Below are 17,882 nucleotides of genomic sequence, written 5' to 3'. Positions count from 1 at the left end.
TTTTTAATGTCTTTAATAAAGTAAAAACTAATGGAAACTGCATGATCATGGGAGACTTTAACTTCCCAGATATAGACTGGAGGACCAGTGCTGGATGAGCAAGCATCTTAGAGAGGTGATTAAGAAGAAGCAGAAGCATACAGGGAGTGGAAGATGGGAGGGATCAGCAAGGAAAGCTACCTAATTGAGGTCAGAACATGTAGGGATAAAGTGAGACAGGCTAAAAGTCGAGTAGAGTTGGACCTTGCAAAGGGAATTAAAACCAATAGTAAAAGGTTCTATAGCCATATAAATAAGAAGAAAACTAAGAAAGAAGTGGGGCCGCTTAACACTGAGGATGGAGTGGAGGTTAAAGATAATCTAGGCATGGCCCAATATCTAAACAAATACTTTGCCTCAGTCTTTAATAAGGCTAAAGAGGATCTTGGGGATAATGGTAGCATGACAAATGGGAAGGAGGATATGGAGGTAGATATTACCATATCTGAGGTAGAAGCAAAACTGAAACAGCTTAATGGGACTAAATCGGGGGGCCCAGATAATCTTCATCCAAGAATATTAAAGGAATTGGCACCTGAAATTGCAAGCCCATTAGAAAGAATTTTTAATGAATCTGTAAACTCAGGAGTAGTACCGAATGATTGGAGAATTGCTAATATAGTTCCTATTTTTAAGAAAGGAAAAAAAGTGATCCGGGTAACTACAGGCCAGTTAGTTTGACATCTGTCGTATGCAAGGTCCTGGAAAAAATTTTGAAGGAGAAATTAGTTAAGGACATTGAAGTCAATGGTAAATGGGACAAAATACAACATGGTTTTACAAAAGGTAGATCGTGCCAAACCAACCTAATCTCCTTTTTTGAAAAAGTAACAGATTTTTTAGATAAAGGAAATGCAGTGGATCTAATTTACCTAGATTTCAATAAGGCATTTGATATCGTGCCACATGGGGAATTATTAGTTAAATTGGAGAAGATGGGGATCCATATGAACATCAAAAGGTGGATAAGGAATTGGTTAAAGGGGAGACTGCAATGGGTCCTACTGAAAGGCGAACTGTCAGGTTGGAGGGAGGTTACCAGTGGAGTTCCTCAGGGATCGGTTTTGGGACCAATCTTATTTAATCTTTTTATTACTGACCTTGGCACAAAAAGTGGGAGTGTGCTAATAAAGTTTGCAGATGATACAAAGCTGGGAGGTATTGCCAATTCGGAGAAGGATCGGGATATTATACAGGAGGATCTGGATGACCTTGTAAACTGGAGTAATAGTAATAGGATGAAATTAAATAGTGAGAAGTATAAGGTAATGCATTTAGGGATTAATAATAAGAATTTTAGTTATAAATTGGGGACGCATCAATTAGAAGTAACAGAAGAGGAGAAGGACCTTGGAGTATTGGTTGATCATAGGATGACTATGAGCTGCCAATGTGATATGGCTGTGAAAAAAGCTAATGCGGTTTTGGGATGCATCAGGAGAGGCATTTCCAGTAGGGATAAGGAGGTTTTAGTACCGTTATACAAGGCACTGGTGAGACCTCACCTAGAATACTGTGTGCACTTCTGGTCTCCCATGTTTAAAAAGGATGAATTCAAGCTGGAGCAGGTACAGAGAAGGGCTACTAGGATGATTCAAGGAATGGAAAACTTGTCTTATGAAAGGAGACTTAAGGAGCTTGGCTTGTTTAGCCTAACTAAAAGAAGGTTGAGGGGAGATATGATTGGTCTCTCTAAATATATCAGAGGGATAAATACAGGAGAGGGAGAAGAATTATTTCAGCTCAGCACCAATGTGGACACAAGAACAAATGGGTATAAACTGGCCACCAGGAAGTTTAGACTTGAAATCAGATGAAGATTTTTAACCATCAGAGGAGTGAAGTTTTGGAATAGCCTTCCAAGGGAAGCAGAGGGGGCAAAATATCTATCTGGTTTTAAGATTCTACTTGATAAGTTTATGGAGGAGATGGTATGATGGGATAATGGGATTTTGGTAAGTAATTGATCTTTAAATATTCAGGGTAAATAGGCCAAATACCCTGAGATGGGATATTAGATGGATGGGATCTGAGTTACCCAGGAAAGAATTTTCTGCAGTATGTGGCTGATGCATCTTGCCCATATGCTCAGGGTTTAGCTGATCGCCATATTTGGGGTTGGGAAGGAATTTTCCTCCAGGGCAGATTGGAGAGGTCCTGGAGGTTTTTCGCCTTCCTCTGTAGCATGGGGCATGGTTGACTTGAGGGAGGCTTCTCTGCTCCTTGAAGTCTTTAAACCATGATTTAAGGACTTCAATAGCTCAGACATGGGTGAGGTTTTTCATAGGAGTGGGTGGGTGAGATTCTGTGGCCTGCACTGTGCAGGAGGTCAGACTAGATGATCAGAATGGTCCCTTCTGACCTTAGTATCTATGAATCTATGTAGCTGAAGTCAATGTACTTAGATCTACTTACCACGGTGTCTTCACTGCGGTAGATCGATTGCTGCTACTCCCCCGTCAACTCCATCTATGCTTCTTGCTCCGGTGGAGTACCAGAGTCGACGGGAGAGTACTTGGCGGTCGATTTATCACATCTTCACTAGATGCGATAAATTGACCACCGCTGGATCGATTGCTCCAGAGGTAAGTGTAGACATGCCCTGACTCAAGAAACCTGCTCCCTGTGTATATTTAGAATAAGACCTGCTCTCAAAAAAGTCTCTACTTATTTTTACTCCTGTTAGTTATGTTGGATCTGAGAGGCTAAGTGACCTGGATTCAGTTCCTTCTTTGTAAGTCAACAGTTCATCAAGTTCCATGGTTACAGTTGTGCAGACCCTTTGGATAGGGTGACCATATTTCCCTATGGTGAGTACAGGACACCTGGTAACTTACTTGTATTCAAGCGAGTTCAGTGGCAATCAATCAGAACTATGCAGTAGAAAACGTTCAAACTAACATCAAGTTGACTGAGCCCCTGTTAAAAAGAAATACTGCATGGTTGGATTCTTTTTATTTACCTTTTTATCTTTAAGGCTTTAGGGAAGGGACAGCAGGTTCTTGTCCAGGGGGTGCGGGATGACCAGGCCTATGTCTTTGCAGAATGCATCTCTTCCTTCCCCGCAACCTTGTGGCTGGAAGAAGCTTGTCCCTTCTTGCCTGCAGTGTCGAAAGGCAGTTAACACTTCCAGGTTGCTGCTGGCCACCAACATCACCCAGCCGCCTCCTGTCCCCCGGCTACAGTGCGGGCAGGATGGGGTTAAGCCCTAAGGGTGCATTGTGCACCAGGGCTCAGGGAACCTGATTGCAGGGGCTTCAGCGAACCTGGCCAGAAAGGTGGCTCAGCAGGGGAGGGTGCCTAGGAGATGGAGCAGCCCCACGTTCCCTCAGGGCAGGACCTCCAGGGCAGGGAGATGGGGCGATGAGGCAGGTGCTAAGCCCCTGCCTGCAGGCCTGCTGTGGAGCCTGCAGGGTCAGGGCACGCACAGACTGGAAACTGCTTCTTGCCTGCCACTCCAGAGCTTAGCTGAGGGGCGGAGAGGCTTCCCCATGCCAGTGCTGTGCGGGGCTTTGGCACATGCAGGCTTAGCTCCTCCTTGCCAGTGCTCCAGGCTGGAGGGTCTTGGGCTTTCCTGGGGCGCTGGCCCAGCCAGAGGCAGTGGGGGAAGGAAGAAGCCTGCTGGCTAGGCTGCTGGTGAGCTAAGTGCTCTGACCAAGGGCTGGTTCTCCACACAACGCATTGAATGGGACATGCCCCGCTGGGGGGGAAATGGAGGAGCAGTGGGGCTGGCGGGGGGCAAAGGGGCCAAGCAGGACGAGGACAGCAAGAGGGGGAGCATGTTAGAGGGTCAATGGGTGGGCAGCGGAGGCAACATGTAACCGGCCACAGCCTGGCACCTGCCCGCATGCACCAGCCACCTCAGCACACAGCCAGTGCTGGCCGGAAACAGGACGGGGTGGAGCAGGGCCCTACTTGTTGAGAGCTGGCACACAGCAGGCACTGCACTGACGGAGGAGTAGCCGGCCCTGCATGTAACCCGCACACCTCCTGGGTGTGGTGTTCGGTCCCATCTAGTGACACCGAGACCACTTAGAGATTAATGAGTCTGCTCTACAGCTTTAGCTAAGGGCCAGGGCCATCCTTACCCATAAGCAAAGTACGCAGCTGCGTAGGATACGAGGAAATTTGGGGCACCAAATTTCCTAGTGCCCTTTGCAACTGTGTGCTGCTCCAGCCCCTGCTCCACCCCAGCCCCACTGCTGCTTTGTCCCAGCCACGCCCCACCCCCACTCCACTCCTTCCCCAAGTCCCTACTCTGCCCCGCCCCACCTCTTCTCACCCCTGCTCCACCCCAGCCCTGCCCCCACTGCCCTGAGGAGTGCAGCAGGGCTGGGCCTGCATTCACTGGGGGCGGGAAGTGCAGCAGCCTGGCCCCAGCCATGCCATTGGTGAGTGCTGGGGGGTGGTTCCCCCCTGTTCCCCAAGCCAGCCCCCCCCATAGAGGCCTGCCTCCTGCTCTGCGGGGAGGGGGCTGCGTAGGGCTGCAGAATAGCTAGGGATGGCCCTAGTAAGGGCCACATGGCTTTTAGCTCATGCAGTAGAGGCTCATGTGTTTAGCTCCAGAGATCCCAGGTTTGATCCCGCCCACCGACAACTGGGGTCTGTCTGCGTGACACGTGCGCTGTAGTTTTGCCCTGCCACCAGCCTTGCACACCCACCTCATCATTGGCCACTAGACCCCTGACCCCACTCACTGCGGGCGGGTGGCCAGTGAGCAGGGATCCAGCCAGCACCACGATCCTCCAGTACTGATTGTGGGGGGGAGACAGAAAATATGGGAAAATTTGCTCATTTTTAAGAAAAAGTCAGGACAAGCGCTGGAGGTCTTAAATACGGCACTGTCCCGTTAAAAACAGGACGTCTGGTCACCCTACCTTTGGAGATAATGGGATCACACACAAAAAATGAGGAGTCCTTGTGGCACCTTAGAGACTAACACATTTATTTGGGCATAAGTTTTCGTGGGCTAAAACCCACTTCATCAGATGCATGCAGTGGAAAATACAGTAGGAAGGTAAATATACACAGAGAACATGAAACAATGGGTGTTGCCATACCAACTGTAACAAGACCAATTAATTAAGTTGGGCTGCTATTAGCAGGAGAAAAAAAAAACCTTTTGTAGTGATAATCAGGATGGCCCATTTCAAACAGTTCACAAGAAGATGTGAGTAACAGTAGGGGAAAAAAATTAGCATGTGGAAATAGTTTTTACTTTGTGTAATGACCCATCCACTCCCAGTCTTTATTCAAGCCTAATTTAATGGTGTCCAGTTTGCAAATAAATTCCAATTCTGCGGTTTCTCATTGGAGTCTGTTTTTGATGTTTTTTTTGTTGGAGAATTGCGACTTTTAGGTCCGAAATTGAGTGACCAGGGAGGTTGAAATGTTCTCAGACTGGTTTTTGGATATTATAATTCTTAATATCTGATTTGTGTCCATTTATTCTTTTGTGTAGATTGTCTGGTTTGGCCAATGTACATGGCAGAGGGGCATTGTTGGCACATGATGGCACATATCACGTTGGTAGATGTGCAGGTGAACGAGCTAATGTGATTAGGTCCTATGATGGTGTCCTTTGAATAGATATGTGGACAGAGTTGGGAACGGGCTTTGTTGCAAGGATAGGTTCCTGGGTTAGTGTTTTGTTGTGTGGTGTGTGGTTGCTGTTGAGTATTTGCTTCAAGTTGAGGGTCTGTCAATGTTCCCTCTAATTTTTGACAGGCTGTGTGCACAAAATTTCTTCTGTGCAAATTTTTGTGCTTCTGTGCAAATTTTTGTGCACGTGGTTTCGTCATGTGCGCGGGGTTTAGGATCTGTGTGCGCGCGCACAGCTGAGAGGGAACAGTGGGGGCTGTCTGTAAGCAAGGACTGGCCTGTCTCCCAAGATCTGTGAGAGTGAGGGATTGTCCTTCAGGATAGGTTGTAGATCCTTGATGATGGGCTCACAAGTGTCCCTGAAGGCATGATTTTAAGACGGTGGAGTTACACAACTAACACTCAGAGTGGTAGCTGTGTTAGTCTGTATCAGCAAAAAAAAAGAGTACTTGTGGCACCTTAGAGACTAACAAATTTATTTGCCATGAAAACTTATGCCCAAATAAATTTGTTAGTCTCTAAGGTGCCACAAGTACTCCTCATTTTTTTTTTACAAGTAACGCTGGGAATGCAGAACCTTTGATATTGGTGATAGGTGTGAAGGCAAGAATGTAGCTTGACTCCCAGATCTCAGGCAGAATTTGCAGGGCTGGCAGTTCGAAAAACATCTTTGTGCTTGTGAGCACATTGGACACAGATCATTAGGAGGCAATAAATGTGGATCCCTTTACAATGTCCATTTTACACAGCCACTTTTCAGAGTAGCATCACTCTTTAAGACATGCTGACTATGAAAGTTCAGAGAAGCCACAAACACCAGACAAAGGAATGACTTTGCAGAGTTTTGAATAACTGCTGTCTCTGGAAAGAGTGACAGGACAATTAATTAGCACTGACCAGCAGTAGGCTTCCTTTTGAGACACAGTGAAAAACAAGATAGACCAGTTGAGGTAAGATGAGCATCCCACATGGCAATGAAATGGCCATTATATGCCACGCACATCTCTCTTCACAATCATTTCCCTGATTTCATGGATTTATAGATTATAATTCCAGAAGGGAATACTGTTATCATCAGTGATCCTAGTTTTCTGTGGAAAAAAAAAATCTCAGATAAAAAAATCCATTAAAATCCATGATTAAAATGAAATGCTGAACTTTAGTTTCCCTAGCCACAATACAGTGGAACCCCATTTACCGATCTAATTTGGGAATGGGGCCAGATCGGATAATCAAAAATTTGGATAATCTGGAGAACTTCAACCCCGGGCGGTGCGGCTCAGCCTGTCAGCCCCAGTTTGGTTAATACAGAGAGCTGGGTAATGGAGACTTGGATAAATGGGGTTTCTACTGTATGGTTTTTTTTTCACAAAATGTAAGACAAAGATTCTCTGTAAAAATGCAAATTCCATGTTTTTCTGTGGCAAACAGATTTCTAGGATCTCTGGTGATCATCTTCTCTGACTTCCTGTATAGCGTAGGTCACAGAAATTCTCTGAATTAATTCTTGTTTGAACTAGAGCATATTTTATAGGAAAACATCCAATCTTGATTTAAAAGTTGCCAGTGATGGAGAACCCATCACAAGCTTTTGTAAGTCTTGACTTTATGCCTTGCAACTGCACTGACTGATAGTCTGAATGATCATTCTCACCTCTTCTTCTTTTCTGCTTTAGGCTCAGTGGCCAATACTCACCCACCCACAGGGAATCTGGAGCCTGTACAGCACTAACCCAGAAACCAAAGAGGAGGAGCAGGCCTCTTGTAACGATACCAAGTTCCTTTGTTCTGCAGCTGCATTCAAAAACAAAAGGCCAGGATGGGAAACTGGCTGTCCACAAACAGTACAGAACTTGTAACTTTGCAGCCATCTGGGACTGGTGCAAATGAGACTAACCCATGTTGAGAATAACTAAAAGGGACTAAAAATTAGTGAAAATGTATGCTTACATAGGAGGTAGAGTGAAGTGTTTTCTTGCATCATTCGCAAAGATGGTTGCAAACCATAAACTAAGAATCTGGATTGCAAACACCACAAAATTTGGACACGGGATGTAGGTGTTTGGTTCAGTTCATTATAAAGACAAGGAGACATCTGCAAAACCTGACTCTGGATCTCAGTTTGGATTTCCAATGCCTCTCTCCTTGACTCGTCTTGCCTAGTCTCTTCTGGCAGTGATTTTGACCTACCATATGAACGGTCATCTTGGGAACATTTTGCAAAGAAGGACCTTCCTTTGGAGCCAGAAGTGTGCAAGTAAATATCATAAAAGATTCCTCCTCAAAAAGTGATGATTTAAAAAACGTGCCTGACCCTGGGGGAAAATTGTGTGGCGACTGGCCACAGGCTCAGGAATCATCTGTGCTGACCAATGGACACAGAGGATCAAACTCCAAACACAGTGTACATGGATGGTGTTCGCTGAGAGGCTAATTATTCAATATTTCTTTTTATAGTCATTCAATATATGGCCTCCAACACATATTTACCACATGCCATCCAAACCCTATACTGGATACAGAGTTATACATTTCCTAATGGATCTTTCTATAGAATCCTCACCACAGTATTTGAGTGATTCACAAACATAAATGAATTTATGTTCACAACACCCTTATGAGATTAGGTGGTATTATCCCCATTTTACAGCTGCGGTGGTGAGGCAGCGTGATAGGGCCAAAATTATCAAAATTGTCCACTAATTTTAGATGTTCAGCTTCAGACACAAGACCCTCATTTTCCAGTACATATCATTTTATACCTTTATCTTTATATGTTCAAGCACAGCTCCTATTGATGTTAGTGGCAATTGTGAGTGGTCAGCCATGATGTGGTATCACCCCATACCAGCCCTGAAGGGGTTAAGGTGGCCCAGCAGAAGCAATTAACCTTTACGATTGCTCCTGGAGGGAGGCCCAGGGATTTATAACTACTAATTGCTGATGAAGCCCATCTGGAGAAGCTGGCTAAGGAATAGACAGAGAGGAAATTTGTAGCAGCAGGGGAGAGTCTTCAGTCGTTTTCTGGGAGCAGAGAGGTGGGGAGAAAGAAATTTGTGGGAATATAAGCCCTGGGATCCTAGCCCTGGAAGAAGGGTCAACCCCCAAGGAGTTGTAGAAAAAGCCTGAGAGGGTAGGGTAGGAAGAAGCCCAGGTAAACAGCAGCAAGGAAGGGGACTATGTACACCAGGGTGGCCAAACTTACTGGCCCTCTAAGCCACATATGATAATCTTCAGACGTTTGAGAGCTGAGGAACACCTGCTGGGAGCTGGGGCTTGGGGCTGCAGCCCCATTCCTGCCGAAGCCCCAAGCCCTGGCAGATATGTCCCACAGGACTGAAGCCCTGAGACCCCTCTCCCTGCTGGACAGATGCCCCTACCCCACCATCCCATTGCAAGGCAGTGATCCAGAGCTCCCCCCACCCCCAATCTGGTAGGTGGAGAATTGGGGTGGAGGGGGGGCGGACACTGGATGGGCTTGTGAGCTGCACTTTAATGGTAAAAGAGCCACATGTTTGGCCATCCCTGGTGTAGACCTTGGCTGCTGGTTCTAAGATCACTGGATTGGAAGTCAGTGTAGAGGGAGGGCCTGAGTTCCCTTACCAGCCACTGGGAAGTGGTGCAGCACTATTAGAGGTACAATCCAGACAGCTGGTCTGGAGAGACTTTGGTACCCCAGAAAGGGGGACTGTATAGTGACCTAGCTGGAGGGCTGAGTCACAAAGAGGGAGCACTGTGAATGACAGGAACAGAGACCACCTGTGGAAAAAAGTAGGATGTGATCATGTAATTCATTATTGTAACATAATGCTTACACATAAGTGGGGTGAATTAAGGTACATAGGAAACTGAAGCCCTCTGGGTTCAATTCCAGGTTCTCCTCCCACTAACTCAACTCCTGTCCCTGTGCTTGTCCCCTGTGCTCCTCATCCCTCTGTGTCCTAGTCAAAGCTGCTTCCTCTTCTTCTCCTCCTCCTCCTCCTCACCACCTGGGCACTAGAGGTGGACATTGAGAAACATAGGAGAGGTATCCCCGCTCTCAGTTCCAGTGCCTGACACTATAGCAGCCCCAGCTAGCCTAGAAGAGGAATTGCAGGAAAAGTCCTGTTCAGTCCCTGCAGCCCTGGGCTGGAGTAAGCTCAGTGTGTCTCTGGGAATCTCACATACACACACCGACACAGAATACAGTCACATGTAGGAGCTGTGCATGGATCGAGCGTGCTCAGCGCAGATAGAATCTTCAGAGACTTTAGTTGCCAGACTCTAACAAACCTCTACTGAACATGTGTGAACTGAGATTTCCCCCCTGAGGTTGGCAAAATGTGGGTGGATTTATGTGGGGACAGCAAAAGGCACATCCCTGACACTGTGGAGACTCCCTTATCAAATTTCAAGTCCCTGCTCCAAAGCATGGAGGTGGTAGAGCTTCTCAGTTCAAAGGTTGCAAGAATTTTTTTAACTTGGGGAAAACCACGTTTTTCCCTCTAACCTCATTCTTGGAAATGGCTAGACTGCATTAGCTGAAACTTAAAAAAAACAGCCAAACAAACAAACAGCATAAGTCAGATACTCAGCAAGCAGACACTTGGCATTGAAAATTTCAGTCTGAACAATTAAAGATGATCATAGTTATAAGCAACTGAAAACAGGGTCTTATAATGGAAAGTGTTAGTGAACCTTAACCATAGGTGTAACTACCCAACTTCACCTATAATTAATAAATTCAGTGTATCTGGAATTCTTAGGACTTTACAATCCTTTTAAAATACACAAACATTGCAAAGGAACAATAGCGAAAAAAGAATCTCCAAATGCACCGCCCTTCTTGTAACCCACCACAAACCCTAATCAAGCCTGTACTTCAATGGAAGGCTGGGAAAACAGCTGCCTTGCAACATACTCTGTAAGCATGTGAATCCAGGTTCCATTGAACCAAAGGTGGGAAGGGCAGAGTTGGAGACCACTCACTGAATATCCCCTCCCATTTAAATAAAGGGCCTATAAACATGCCTTAACTGTGAGAGATTGACTTAAGTGTTTCAATAGGCTTCTTTGATTTGCCCTTTCTGGAAGGACGTTGTGTTTGAACTGGCAAAGAGTAAGTGATAGACATAAGTCCTCATTTTGTCAAGGCACTGGCGTGTCACTTGTTGGAAAATCTATTCTGATAGGTGCCATCTACAGCTATTAAATGTGGCATTGAAAGATGGACTAGGTCTCTGCCAAAAAATTGCCACTGTGCACTTGTTTGCACTGTACCCTGTATATGCCTTATGCTAATCACTAATGAGGGAAAGGCTATTGGGTGGGGCTCTAACTAGATGCAATTTTCAAATTGTAAAATACCCAGACATAAATATAGCCCAGTGCCATTCTTTAACTTGAATATGTAAACTTGAACATTGGCCCAATTCTCCATTGTCTTGTGCAGTGATTTATACTTGAGAGTGCAGAGCGGGTGTAACACGTTACTAACTTTTTAGTGGCAGTGTTTAATACCACTTTGCATGTCAATGACTCCACAGGGAGCATGGCAGTGGAAAATCAAACTCCATGTATGTAGCATACATGGTGTCCATGTGACTCATCCCTTTTGGCTGTGATTCCCATTCTATGCAATGACCCTATATTCTTGTTGTGTACCCTGTGATTACCCTTTGAGAGAAACTAAAGCTGCAACCAGAGAATCGAACCTGTTGGACCCCTGTTACTGTGCACGGGGACCAGGAAATACTATAAATGTAGGCTATTCTCTCAAAGTGCTACAGTTGAATGTTGAGGGCCAATCAGCTGCAAAATGCTCTGTTCTTGAAAACATTGCCTCCTGATAAAGGTCAATGTCATCTACCTTTAGGAAACCCGGGTTAATTCCCTTATTTCCAGTCAGTTCATCATCTCTGGTTTTGACCTCATAACTATCGCCTACATGGAAAAATGTAAGAGCATTTATGTAAGAGCAAATTATGTAAGATCAAATTTAGCTGAGATGGAGAGCTGACTGTTTTCATCTGACTACATCATAAGGTTCAATCAGTTTAAACTGACTAATGCCTATAAGACTCCTAATCAGTTATGGCCTGATCCTGCTCTGCCATCACTCCAGCATCCCTCCAACTATGCCAGAGACTTTAATAGCCACCACACACTTGGGGCTATAAAGAATCTGATCTAAGTGGGATAGACTCTGCAAACTGGGCCTTCTCAATGAACACTTTTTTCATGACACTGAGCAACCATTAACTTATTACTCAGTCTGCTGGACCCAGGGCTACTCCTCTGACCTCAGTTGGGTCACTTCTGCTGGAGACTCCCCTTTACCAGCCACCGGCAGGGTGCTTGGAAATTTCCCCCACAGCTAGCATTGCTCTATTCTAATCCAAATAGGGGTTACCATACCGATCGTGACCACTAGCCCAAGGCTACATTGGAACGAAAGGAAGGCAGACTGGGACAATTACACTAAGCTCATTGAGGAATACTCAGGGTTTACCCAAGCAATCTTTATAGCCACCTTCAAATCCATCCCATGTGGCTGCCAAAAAACCTACATACTATGTCTGGATAAAAAATGTTCAGACCTCCTTAAACAGTACAAAATTCTGGTGATCCAGAAATAGCTAATCATGTCAGAGAGAGCCTTATTGCAGCGTGAAGACTATGTTGGGAAGAAAGCAATTTTAGAAATGGGCATGTCAGGATCTAGCAGGAAAGCATGGACACTCATCAGGAAGTTTGGCGCAGTAGAAAATCCACCAGCTACATGGCAACTGAAGGTCTCTCCAGCAGTGTCGCTGCATACCTGACCAACATCACTAAAGCAGATAAAGATAGAATTTTCAAGCTGTCAATCAAACAAAGCAGCAACAGTACAAGCAATCTCCACAGCTCAACCAAGACGAAAACTTTCATTCATTCTCTAGGGAAGTAATAAAAAAGGCACTGAAATCAGTGAAAACAGGGAAAGCCTGCTGCTTTGATAACGTAACACCAGACCTACTTCAACATATTGGGAAGAAAAGCTAACACTGGTTGTTCATCTTCATGTCCTGTGTTACAGAGGAAAACATAATACCCAAGATATAGTGAAAAGCCAAGGTGATAGCTTTACCAAAGCCAGGTTAAGATGACTCTTCAGCAGCTAGCTATCATTCAATATCACTCAAATTGTAGCTACAAACTCCTGGAGCAGATGATTTTACAGACAATCAGACCCATGACAGAAGAACTTTAGAGTGATGATCAGGAAGGCTTTCAACTACATTGAAGCACCTGTAACCAACTGCTCGCATTCATTACATATATTGAGAATGTAGCTGTCTCTTCTGACTTACTGCATCTTATGGTACCATCTGGCACCAACTTTATTTAATGTATTCACCAATGACCTACTGAACACCATCTCTAGGGAGTTAATGTATATTGATTATACTTTTGCTTGGCTTTAATACTGTGACTTCCAAAAGATTGATGAGAACCTGAACAGTAATATGGTTGCCATGGGTAACTAATGCAAGAAATGGAGATGGACACCAAGCATATCAAAGACCGTATCACCATGCTTCCACGTATACCATGCTGAGAGCCATTGTGTGTTTAATATCTTTAATATCACCCTAGATAATACACTCACATATAAATGCCATCTCACTACAGTAGCTCAAAAGATCAAGAGCAGAAACTGCCTCCTGAACAAACTTGTAGGGTCAACCTGCAAAGTTCACAGGGCTCTCTGCCACTTAGTTGGTGACACTGTGTCCCTGTTTGGTTAAACCCTGTCCACACAAGACTAGTAGCTGCACAGCTTAATCATACCATAAAATTTATCACAGGCAGATTCAAGCAAACAAAACTTGTATGGTTATCAGTCCTAGCCAATATTCTTTCACCTTATATCTCGCATTTGAATGCAGCCAATAAACTGATCATCAAGGTATAGTAAATACCACACTTGCCACTGTTCAGGATGCACCCCCACCACTGACTGCATAGTAGAAATCCTGCCTGGACAGTGCTGCACACTTCCATCCAGCTGATAATGTAATCAGCTCACGGTGGCAGTCAGATGGGAGAGAGCTGCTGCCACTAACAGGAACTCTCACGACATCACCAGGCTGGATGAATGGCTACATGGCTTTTGGCACACCATGGCTTTGGAGCCAGCTTAACAGGTTTGGATGTGGCGCGGTTCACTGTGCCCAGACCTGGGGCATCTGAGACAGCTCACTGTGCATCTGTGGTACTATGGAGATTGCTGCACACACAGTGGATAGTAGCTCTTTTCATAGAGGGCTCCCTGGAGATCTTCTCAGCTGAACATTGCTAACTCGGGGCCATTGATTGGCTCAAAACTCTTTGGTTGGATTTATTTTGTTTTTTGATTTTACTTTGTTTTCCCTAAAATCTAGCCTTGCTTGTCTTGTCTGCACATAGTCACTTATATTTACAGCAGGCAGATAAGGGATGTGTAGGTCCTTGGAATTTGTGCTTTAAGCCTCACCATGTGTTATCTGCCTCATTACCTACTGCAGAAAAGATCTGGCAGCTTCATGCACTTTTCTGATGATACCCAATGACATGGAAAAATTGACAATGGCTTATCTATTGTTGGTTTGATGGGCCTATGTCTGCAAAGTGCTGAGTGCTTGCTTAGAGGAGGTGAACACCGTCAGCTTCCATTAACATCAGTGGAGTTGAGGGTACTCAGCTCACCATCTACTACACTTATATGGCCCCATCGCTGTAGCAATTGAGCCCCTCACAATGTTTAAAGTATTTAAACTGTAAGAGACAGGGGCATAGGTGGTCTTGCCTAGCGGTCACAGCCGGGCTGAGGTCTGCCCACCAGGAATGGGAGTTGGCAGGAGTTGGAGGAGTCGCAAGGCCAGGTCCTGTAAACAAGAGTCAGGCCAGGGTCAGAGACTGGAAATCAGAGGTAATAGCAGGTTAGAATTGACTGACAGGAATCAGGGTCAGAGTCAGGGACCAGAGATTAGGAGACACAGCAAAGTCTGGCACTGCAGTAGGCCAAAGTCTCTGTGGTTGCCCAGATAACTTGCTGGGGTAACCCCTGGGGTTAAGTGGGGCATTTGGCCAGTTAGAGGGCTGCTGTTACTCTGGATCTCTTGGGTGGCACTTTCTGCAGTGCCTACTCTCCACTGTGCTCTCTGGTTGTGCCTCTGCATGGCCTCCCAGTGACACTGTGGGAACATGCCACCCCAGGCTCTGAGGTCCAGATTCTAGTCTCCAGGTCCTTACATTAACCTGACAACAGCCCTATTAGGTAGGGGAGTACTGTTACCCCATTTTACAGATGGGGGAATTGAAGCACAGAGAGATTAAGTGACTTTCCCGAGGTCATACAGAGAACCTATGGCAGAGCAGGGAATTGAACCCAGGTCTCCCAAGTCCTAACCATTCAACCATCCTTCCCTTAAAGCTTACTGAAGGGCCAATGTAGGTGGTGGGCTAATGGTCCCAGTACTGACTCTCAAACTTTACTTTCCAAAGTGCCTCCAAACACCCAATAATTTATCACTTTGTGTTGCTGGGTTCCTCAGTAGCAGTAGCCCTGTTAGTCCCAGCCTTTGTTATTCCTCTGTGGGTGTGATTGAGTATTCAGCCACCTGTTGCTGTAAATCTGGCTGGATTCATAATCTCCTCCAGCCCCCTGCGCTCTCTTTGGATTTCTGTAAGTACATCTGCGTGACCTCTTGTTTTCTGCTCTGTAGAAACTTGTACAGTCACACGGGAGGACATGTGGCACAGCCTTATTGCTCTGACCCTATAAATATAGACAGCTCAGTTTATTTCCAAAAAGTGTGGATTACATAGTTAGCCTTAATTGTTATTGACTCTGATAACCTTTTACCCAGCTTGGATCTAGCACAGTTCACTTCAGCTAAACAGCAGTAGGTAACCAACCTGCCTATTTTACATAAATGTAAAGGAAACTCTAAAGCCCTGCAGAAATATTTTATGTAAACAACTTACAGAACTGTGAAGAGAAACATTATCTTAAAATATTAAGGAATGTTATTTAGCTGAGATTGAAAAAATTACTCAGATAGAATATATGATACTTGAAATTCTGAGGTCAGAGTTTTCCTTGCAGTCAAACTCCCTTTGAAACGTGGCCCAGGTTAAGGTCCATGAGAGTTTGCAAGAGTATGGACTGAATTAAAACTCAGGGCCTTCAGTATTTAATTAGAGGTGCTCTCTAATTCCAGTAGAGAACTGCACTTGATAACTGCCATAGGCCAAGATTTTCAAAATCAATTAGTTGATTTGGGACACCTCAGTTTTAGGGTACTCCATTTGAAACACCTTATAGTGGAACTTGCAATCAGGCCCCTTAAAGATGCCTTAAGCTAGGGCCCCTGAAATCACTAGTCACACTTCAAAATTTTGATCACAGTCTGGAGCTAGGACTGCAGGGTTTGATCCATACTGTATGTTATGTGCCACTCTTAACAAACTCCAGCGGGCAATTTAGAGGCTGGCAAAATTAACGTGTATTAAACTATGGGCTTTAAGATTAGTAGACCTAATAAAGAAAAGAGAAAATGCAAGTGGTATCTCTGGTGATCCAAGCAATGGCTTAGAAGACAAGATTAAAGAAGTTCTGCAACATACAAGTGCTTTGGAATGGAGTAGTTAAGTACTGCCAGTTCCAAGAATCAGTTTAACGTTAAGGGAATGATGGCAGTTATCCAAACATCCTTGCAATCCTCAGTTCATAAGCAATTTTCATCATAATACAGACAGAATAAATTAAAAACAAAAACAAAACAAAACAAAAACCCTATGACACAAGATCTCTGCAGTTACCACATTCTATATGAAATTCAAGCTACCAAGAGGAGAAGAATTGAATGGATTCCCATAAATAATGTAAGTGGAGAACCTTGATTGCAACAAGAAAAACACTGATGCATTTTTGTCCTTTTAAAATAAACCAGATGCCAAGAAGAGGGTGAGAGAAGGAGTTCTCAGAAAAGCTGGCACAAAAACATGGAACAAACAGAAAAAAAAACGTGCTTGCTTCTTGACTTGTGATGAACAAACTATAGGACTAATCCTGCATCCTTTATATGTGTTGACATGTGTTATGTAAATACTGGGTGCTGTTTTTGTAGGGTCTGAAGCTGCTAACTTACAAATAAAATGAATGTATGGAGTTCTAAATCGACATCATTAATTTTAATTAAAAAAACTAAGTTTCATGGTGACATCAGTGTTATGTTGACATCAGTGTTACAACTCGTGTACATTTCTATCCAAACATATGATAGAACTGTATTGGTTTGGTTGATTGTTTAATATCCTACCAGATGGAGGAACTGTTGCTGAAATGAAAATACTTATGCTGCATGCTTTGTGCACGTATTCCATTTGCAAACACTACATGCAGCCTATGTACTTAAATGTATGGGTTTCATTCTATTTATATAGGACTTATAACCATATAATCAATTTATTCCATTTTTACATGGAAAGTATCATTTAGATACACAATACAGCAAAAGCATGTAGGTATATAAGCTAATTGCACCCAAATTGTATTATTTTAATAGACCTTTTCTTTTAACTGGTATTTCTTTAAAAGAGCTTTTGCTGTTTTGTGAAATACTTTGATTTGGGACATGGAAACAGAGGCAGATTAAGGTTTGGGGGGCCCCGGGCCAGAGGGGGGCCCCCTTCCCACACCTTCCACTTGCGGTCCCATTCCTATTCTGTTCCTTCCACCTGCTGCCCTGCCCATGGCCCCACACTATTCTGCCCCTTTTCCCATCGCCCTGATCCTGTTCTGCCCCATTCCACCCCACCACTGCAACCTTCCCATTGCTCCAGTCTGTCTCCCTGCACGGCAGCCCCAAGACCAGAGAAGCTCTGTACCCCCCGCCAGGGCCCCAGGGCCGCAGTGGGGAGTGAGAGCTGCTCCAGCCCTGAGGCTGAGACAGGGAGTGAGCGCTCCTCCAGTCCCAGGGCTGCAGCTGGAGTCCGGGCCCTGGGGCTTCCCCCACTGCCCAGCCTGGCGTTTCTGCCAGGGACTGGGGTTGGGGGCTTTCCCTGCCCCACTCGGCACTTTTGTCGGGGAGCAAGGTCAGGGCGTGGGGGCTTCCCTTGCCCCCCCACCTGGTCCTTTTGCCAGGGCTCTGGGCTTCCCCGCTCTGTGGTGGATGTCTCTGGGGGCAGGGTGCCCATTTTTGTGCCCTCCTCAATTGGCCGGGGTCCCTGCGCAT

General features: G+C 45.0%; 1 long non-coding RNA gene across 4 annotated transcripts in view; it reads left to right on the top strand.

The window, feature by feature from the left end:
* Positions 1-16,811, top strand: part of LOC119850440 — a 44,818-nt gene extending 28,007 nt beyond the window's left edge. For all 4 annotated transcript variants that reach the window (XR_006278658.1, XR_006278657.1, XR_006278656.1 and 1 more), the window contains one exon: positions 7,317-16,811. This is a non-coding gene — a long non-coding RNA (uncharacterized LOC119850440). The remainder of the gene's footprint in view (positions 1-7,316) is intronic.
* Positions 16,812-17,882: the final 1,071 nt, after the last annotated feature.

Source organism: Dermochelys coriacea, chromosome 2, assembly GCF_009764565.3.
Source record: "Dermochelys coriacea isolate rDerCor1 chromosome 2, rDerCor1.pri.v4, whole genome shotgun sequence".
In the NCBI taxonomy this organism is placed as follows: Eukaryota; Metazoa; Chordata; order Testudines; family Dermochelyidae; genus Dermochelys; species Dermochelys coriacea.
Note: the sequence above shows the minus strand (reverse complement) of the source record. Positions and strands in the feature narration are given on the sequence as shown.